The sequence below is a fragment of the Dipodomys spectabilis genome, unplaced genomic scaffold, assembly GCF_019054845.1.
Source record: "Dipodomys spectabilis isolate Male_0828 unplaced genomic scaffold, ASM1905484v1 ptg000376l, whole genome shotgun sequence".
Lineage (NCBI taxonomy): Eukaryota > Metazoa > Chordata > Mammalia > Rodentia > Heteromyidae > Dipodomys > Dipodomys spectabilis.
The window spans coordinates 1,274,051-1,281,688 of record NW_024871053.1 but is presented as its reverse complement, the minus strand read 5'-3'; the positions used below and the strand labels follow the sequence as shown (position 1 = coordinate 1,281,688).

Sequence of the window (7,638 nt, the reverse complement as noted above, 5' to 3'; positions counted from 1 at the left end):
CCTAATTAAGGTAAATGTATACACAATACACAGGGTACCAAAATCAAATACAGCTGAGGACAAACCATAGGGAGAAAAACCCAAAGAAAATAGAAATCACATTAAAAACAACTGCAAAAAAATCTCTGTTTCCATATCTGGAGTTCATTTTGCTCAGCATCAGCTTCTATGTTCATATATACATATAAAGCCACTGGAAAATAATAGTTGCCTGGACACTATATCATGTAAACAACATGTTACTGTTTTTGATGGTAAAGGTTGAATTAGGATTGGGGAAAACGTGATTCTGATAAAGGAATTTCAAAAGAGTTTAAAAATTATGACAGATATATTTTAATTGTTCAAACTTTTTAACAACTTAGACTATTAAGAAAATTGCATGGGAAAAATAGACTTTCATGCAAAGAAAGCTATGGAGACTTAGTTGAGAGGGAGCAATGTGGGTAAAGATAGCTCATTTTCACACTAAACATACAAACTTCAGAAACCTTACTGTAAATCCTGTAGGTTCCCTTGAGAATTGTCCTTACCCAGGAAATACACTCTCACTGTGTGAAATTCAAAGTTCTTAAAAAAAACTAAGACATCAAATTATGTGAATTGACCTTTAATTACCAAAATTATTCTTAGAAAAAGATAATTTGGTTAAAAATATTTAGGGAGAAAGTGCCCTCCAAAATAAAAGAATATATTGGGTTCACACTTTTCTGTTTGTAACACTTCCCACAATGTCTCTGCACGTGAAGCACTGAAACACAGAAAAAAATCTGATTGGATACTCCAATGATTACACATTTCGAAGTAGCTCACAAAAAATAATATCCTTATCAACATGAGGTAGTGAAGAATTCTCTTATTACATAAGCCAAAAAGTTTGGGATCAGAAAAGAATTGAGAAAATTGAAAGGGTAAGAATACAATGTTCTTAGAAGCCCTATCCAAGCATATTGATATTAGCAGTGGAGGGAGGCCAAAATTTTTTATATAAAGTCTCTTAATATTTTTGCTACCTAAAGTGATTTTCCAGAGCCTATTAGGCTCACTACAATGCAGAACAAATTTAATGAAGACAGGAAAATAAATTCTATGTCCAAATGAGGCAACTTAAAAGAGGTTTAAAAGAGAAACCATGAAGATGTAGCGGGGCGGGGAGGAGATCTTATAGTCTTTCAGCTTCACTGGGCTTGAAGCCAAGAAACTGTGCTTAATTGGAAATCAGGCAAGAGCTAAGAGGAGGACATAGAATTTTGACATAGAAACATTGTCCTTTGAAACAGACACTGTCACCCAAGGTATGGATCATTTAACTCTATTCTTTTCCATACATCTTGCTGAGCAAATGCAAGACCAAGAAAAAAATAATCTATTGAAATAATTTTGCAAAGAATAACTTCACTGATCCTGATATGGTATCTAAGGAGAGTCTTAAGAGAGAACATAAAAGTGAAGTAAACTACGGTTTCCTCTAAGCATCTTGTTAGCAAAATATTTGAGGTTCGAAGTGATCGAACCAAAAAGTAGTGGAGTACTTATTTTTGTGGCACTTCAGACACAAGAAGACTTTCAAGGTAAAAGAAAAAAAGTATAGCTAAATATTTGTGATCACAGCTTCTTGGAACGATTTTTTGGAGACAAAGTTTTACATTAGAGTTTGTCGTCATTAACATAGACGTTGGGTTTTCGTGGCAACCAAATGCAAGGGTGAAGTTTAATGGACTCTCATGGATAAGTAAACAGCATGGCAGAAAAAATGTCAAATAATATTTAGTAAATTAGTTTGGCTAATTACTTTGCCAGAACAAAGAATGAAAGATATAATTCAAAATCACTTGACTTAAAAGTATGAAGAAAGAGTAGTGAAGAGAGATGAGAGAAAACAGAGGACTCTTCTGTCCCCAGTAGAGTAATGGGTTATTTATCTTGTTTCTTCCATTCTATCTTCACAAGCTATCAAGTGTGGCTGAGTACTGGAGTATCCATTGCATACAAAAAGAACTCACAGAAGAAAATATTTGCAGCAGATGTAGGTGATTCATAACCTTAGACAATCTATTTAAATCTGTTCAAAATTCTCTGCTACCCCAAACTGCCCTCTTTGAACAGCTTTATTTGTTTTTCCCAAGACTACCCTTCATTAACTATTTAAAATTTTGAGAGGTCATATTCATCCTCTCTAGAGAGAGCTGTTTGGTTGTGATTTTTGTGTGTTTTTGTTTTTTGTTGTGTTTTTTAACTAAATCTCAAAAGGTTGTGCAAGTGTATTACAATAAATATGTCCATCTAATTGTCCAATGTTCCTGGATCAGAGTGACTCCTTCTATCATTCTCAACCAACCCCTTCTCCAAGATTTATTTCAGATTTACCACTTCCTTTATCACATGTGTACATTGAGTATTCTAGCTGTACTTGCCCCTTGTTCCATTTTACATTCATTCTATGTCTTTACTATTCCTCTCTGATTTCAACTTCCTGATTGACATTCTGTTAAACTTAATATTTTGAAAGGTTTATATACATTCCATGGAGTTTCAATCCTGTATATACTTGTACTGATGTCAGCTTATATTTCCATAATTCATTCATCTGCAATAACAATTTGAAAGACTGGAGACGTGAAGCACTTTGATATGATTTTATTCTCATCCAGTTGGAAGATTAATCTTTAGTCAAAAACAAAGTTAAAAAATGGCTTAGAATATATTCCTAACTAACAAATTCTATTAATGGCTTTGTAAAATGTTTGTGATTATTTTATTTTACATGGGATAATATTTTCTATATTATAAGTTTTGTCAAAAAGAAAAAAACTACGATTTCCTATTATACAAGAATATGGTAGAAATAAAAGACAGATTTTATGTTTTTCACATCTCTGATGAGTACCCATATTCATGACTTTAAGTCATATTTCTTACTATGTTAGACAGATAGGGAAAACATAAAACAACATATGATAAGGCAACTACTTGTGATTTTTTAATATTTACCTTATTAAGTGATGAAACTTAATTTATTAGCTAATGTTTGGGTTTGAATTATGGGAGGTTGTTCTGTTTGACACATTTCTGCAAGGAATCTACTGAACAGCACAAATGGTGGGTGGTACTATTTCTACACTTTAATGAGTGGTTGAACCTGTTTGGCATTAGTGCTGGGTAAATAAATCAACTCAATTGTAACTTGCACCCTAAACTTGAAAAATTTGTAATGTCACTATCGTCTACTTGTCAAATGTTATTTTGGTGAATGTGATTTTTAAAAGATTATAAGAAAAGGAAATTGCTTTCAGGAGATTAAATGTAGGTTATCATTGGTTTGAGAATGATAACTTTTTTTTTTTTTTTGTCGGTCGTGGGACTTGAACTCTGGGCCTGGGCGCTGTCCCTCAGCTCTTCAGCTCAAGGCGAGTGCTCTACCACTTGAGCTACAGCCCCACTTCCGGTCTTCTGGTGATTTATTGGAGATAGGAGTCTCTCGGTCTCTCCTGCCTGGGCTGGCTTTGAACCACGATCCTCAGATCTCAGCCTCCTGAGTAGCTAGGATTACAGGCGTGAGCCACCAGCGCCCGGCCGAGAATGATAACATTTTTATTCTACAAAACCAAGTTTTAATGAAGTACCAGTATTTTGAAGCATTAACGATCTTCTCAATTAATGTTTTTGTGAATTATATTTGACCTGTAAGTCAAGTTTTCCTACCGTTGGTAGAACAATTATGGATCTATCGTTCTAGAATAGAACGATAGATCCATAATTGGACTACTTATGCTGGACTGAAATCGTTTAATAATCATTAGAAGAGGGGTATTAAAAACAATTTTGTGCCAGTTGTGATCTTGGTCACTCATATGGGCTGGTCATTTCTAAACTGAAAGTTTGAATTAGTGTACTTTCAGATTTTGTGATCTCATCTTTCATTTTAAGTTGCATTGCATTTCACAATTGATTACTGCTAATTCCAGTGTCGTAAGGAATTGAGATGGATTTTCAATTACTTTCTTTTGGCATGTTTCATGAGCCTGCATGAGAAATCTTGCCCTTGTTATCTGATGAAGCAGATAACTGGGACATGGGATCCTAGGACCCGTGGGTCCTGTGGAAGAATGATACCTTTTACATATCATATCAGCAAAATTTGTGTATAATCAGTAGGAATGATTCAGAAATATGGAGAAAACATTTTGGAACCAGTGAGTTAAAACAATAAAGAGAGCAGCAGAGTAAAATCCCTTATAGATTAGAGGAAAACAATTTTTTTTACAATGTGAATTCAGAAGATCAAGAACACTTAGAACATACCAAAAGTTTATAACGAAGACATTGCATTGATAATTTCTATATTCTAATGTACATTATAAAACTTATTATTTATATTCCAATCTATTTATTGTAATAAATATCTATTTATTTGACAAATTATCAATTAATTCTAGTAAGTTTCACTGTGTGAAATAAAATATCAGCACGTATAAATATACAATATATAAATATATATAATATAAGAATAAGGCACATGTTTTGCAATGTTCTGCAGTGGTTAGGGTATCAAAGGCAACTGTGTTTTAAAGTATTATTCCATTGTTTCTACCTCAGTGTTTGGTAGAGTTGGACCTAAAACTTTGTCATTTGTAGCTTTACAGCCTAGAGACAAGAGGAAACACTGTGATTAAAAAACTACCAATTTAAGGCCTATTATCGAGGAGAAACATATAGACTTCTCTTGTAACTATGAAAATATTTCGTGAAAGAAAGGCAGTAGTGTAAATTCCTGCTTGGTTGGATGGTAGACTGACCAGGACATTAAGTAATCATGCATGTGAAAAAATTTTTCACCTTCTTGGCTTTAGCTACTTTTGAAATGTTAGGTATAAAAATATATATATATATTTTGATAAAATACCCTCTAGTCTAAATGATTCTGTCTTAACTGTTTATCTCTCTATGATCCCTTTTAACTAAGAATAGTTTTGTTCCAATAAGAAAATCTATGCTGTCAGGGTAAGATATTCTGGTTGGTCTGTTGCTACATGGAAGAAGAGTAAAGGGTCAGGTAGACATTTTTGCCAATAAGACCTCATGTAGGAATTTTTAAGCTGCAGAAGTTTAGAAGTGCTCTTAAGCAAGGCTTACTTTGAATCCATTAGCTCCACAAAGCTAACTCAGTTTATAAACAAATACTTGAAAAGCAATCACTTTTGGACCTAGCTATAAAGGCTTCAAAGTATGATCAAATTTAAGATGAAAAATACTTAAAATAGTCATTGACAAAAAATTGCAAATGTGAGCAATCGACCAAACAATATAAATTTTTTCCAATATACACAGAATTTTAGAGAAGTAAGATCAATAGCATTTTTAGGAACAATAAGGTTTCCTAGTTACAAACAGTCAACCAAGGATATATGCCTGTATAAAGAATGCATCATTAACTACTTAAATCTACAGGATACTACACGCTTCAGCAGGACGTTTACCCAAATTACAATATAGAAATTATCATGGCACTTGCACAAGGATGATATGAAAATTTGTGAAGTATTCCATATTTTTCATCCTTCAGATGCAAGATATGAAAAACAGTTATTAAAAATTGATTACAAAAATACAAGTCGTTATGTCGAAAAATGAACTTTACAACTTTGGTGCGTGTGGGGGGGTAGTGGCGAGGATTGAGTGGGGAGGCAGGGGAAGGATGGGAATGGATGGGAAGGGTAAACATAAAGGAGGCTACAATGCTTGATAAGAAATGTACTCATTATCTTGCCCATGTAATTGTAACCCCACTGTAATGTATTTTCACAATAAAAATATTAAAAAATACAAATGTAACAATACATGTAATTCATTGAACTGAAAGTTATTTTGACATCAATGCATTAAATCCTCACCTTAGAAAGGCCTTTACATAGCATAATCTTTACAAATCTTTTGAAATTAGATAACATTGTCATTTTATCCCAAAGAAATAAAATACTATAAGGACCTAGGAAAAAAAGGAATCTTAAACTTGTTCTATATGAAATGCTATCTGAAATAACACATTTGTAATGAACCTATATATATATATATAATAAAACAATGTAGAATTCAAAGTATTACATCTAGGCGAGAATTAAATAGATTATGTACATTATACAAACAAAAAACAGATTATTTTAAAATATAATTTTTTCATTCAAGCACCAGAAATATTTTTAGTTTTTGTACTACTCATTCCAACAGATAAGTTAAAATGATTTCTGATTTAAATAATCACAAACCCTGCAGAAATCATTATAGATGTATACAAACAAATCTTGAATACATTTTGACATCAAAGTCAGGCAATTCACTTGAAAAATACGATGGAATCCATGAATTTTTAAAGTAAGATATTGCAGTTGCTTTGTATTGTGAAAATATTTTGTATGAACACAAAGATGGATTGGCATTTTTGAAATTTAAGAAACTTAACCAAACCATTATGATTTAGGAGAACAATTTTTACAGCCTTCCACAACTTCAAAGAGGTAGTGATACATATTTATCCTTTTGGCAATATCAAATGCAGTTTCTTCCAAGTTCTTCAGACCTGGTTTCATATATGGTTCAATAGAAGGAGATCCAGCATATCTTTGCTATTTCTATTCCAAGCAGCAAGATGCAAGGGGGTCAAGAGGACTTTAGTTTGGGCATTGGTATCTGCATCATGGTGAACTAAGAAGGTAGCCACTCTGTTATTATTCCACATATCAGCACTGTGCAAGGGTGTCCAGCCATTCACAGTTATTGCATGAACATCTGCCTGGAGCCACCAACACATGGACAATGTCAAAGTGTCCACTTAGGCTTCCCGATGAAGAGAGGTATACTCATCATCATCCCTAGTATTCACATGAGTGTCCTTTTTGGAAAGTAGTCTCTGTACTGTAGTAAGCCAATTATTTTCAGCAGCCCACAGAAAAATTTGCTTGAATACTTCTCCATTTTTTTTACAAATGATATCATTCCTCACTTTTTCATCTTGTTCCTTGTCTTCATCAGAATTGCCTAACCAGAGACATTAAGTACCAGAGGGAATGAGGTGCACATGTATTCCCCAATAGTTCACGTTGGTTGAACTGGTCAGAAAAATCCAGTGAATTTTCTACATCTGTTATTTCACCATGATTTTTTTTTCACTTTTTCCATTTTTACTATTCGAAATTATTCTAACTGGTGAGTAGGGAATTGATAGAGAGCAGAGGAAAGGTTTTCCTCCATATTCAAAGGTACAGACTGAAAATGAGGACCAGTGGTGTCTTCATGTGTAGCTTATTCTAGGAATGAGAAAATATGAAATAATGCCTTCTATGTAAATGATTTGGGAAATGGCAGAGCAGAAAGTGAAATGATGCAACCAAAAATATAAAAGCAAAATAAATTAGGATAATTATGGATCAGTCAAATTATCTATGAGAACCAAGAAAGGGAGAGAGGAAGAGAGAGACAGATGTGCAATGACCTACCTAGCCACAAAGTCCATGCCTCTGATCAATTTATAGAGCAAACAATTTTATTTTTAAAAGAGATGGAAATAGAATTTATGTATTTACTTGTAATTAGTAAATACATTTTTAATAGCCTACATAAAGAGACATAGCTTTGACCAAATTA

At 33.2% G+C, this 7,638-nt stretch overlaps 1 pseudogene; it reads left to right on the top strand.

Annotated features, from left to right (window-relative positions):
- Nucleotides 1-5,458: 5,458 nt before the first annotated feature.
- Nucleotides 5,459-5,553, top strand: LOC122096560 (annotated as a pseudogene).
- Nucleotides 5,554-7,638: the final 2,085 nt, after the last annotated feature.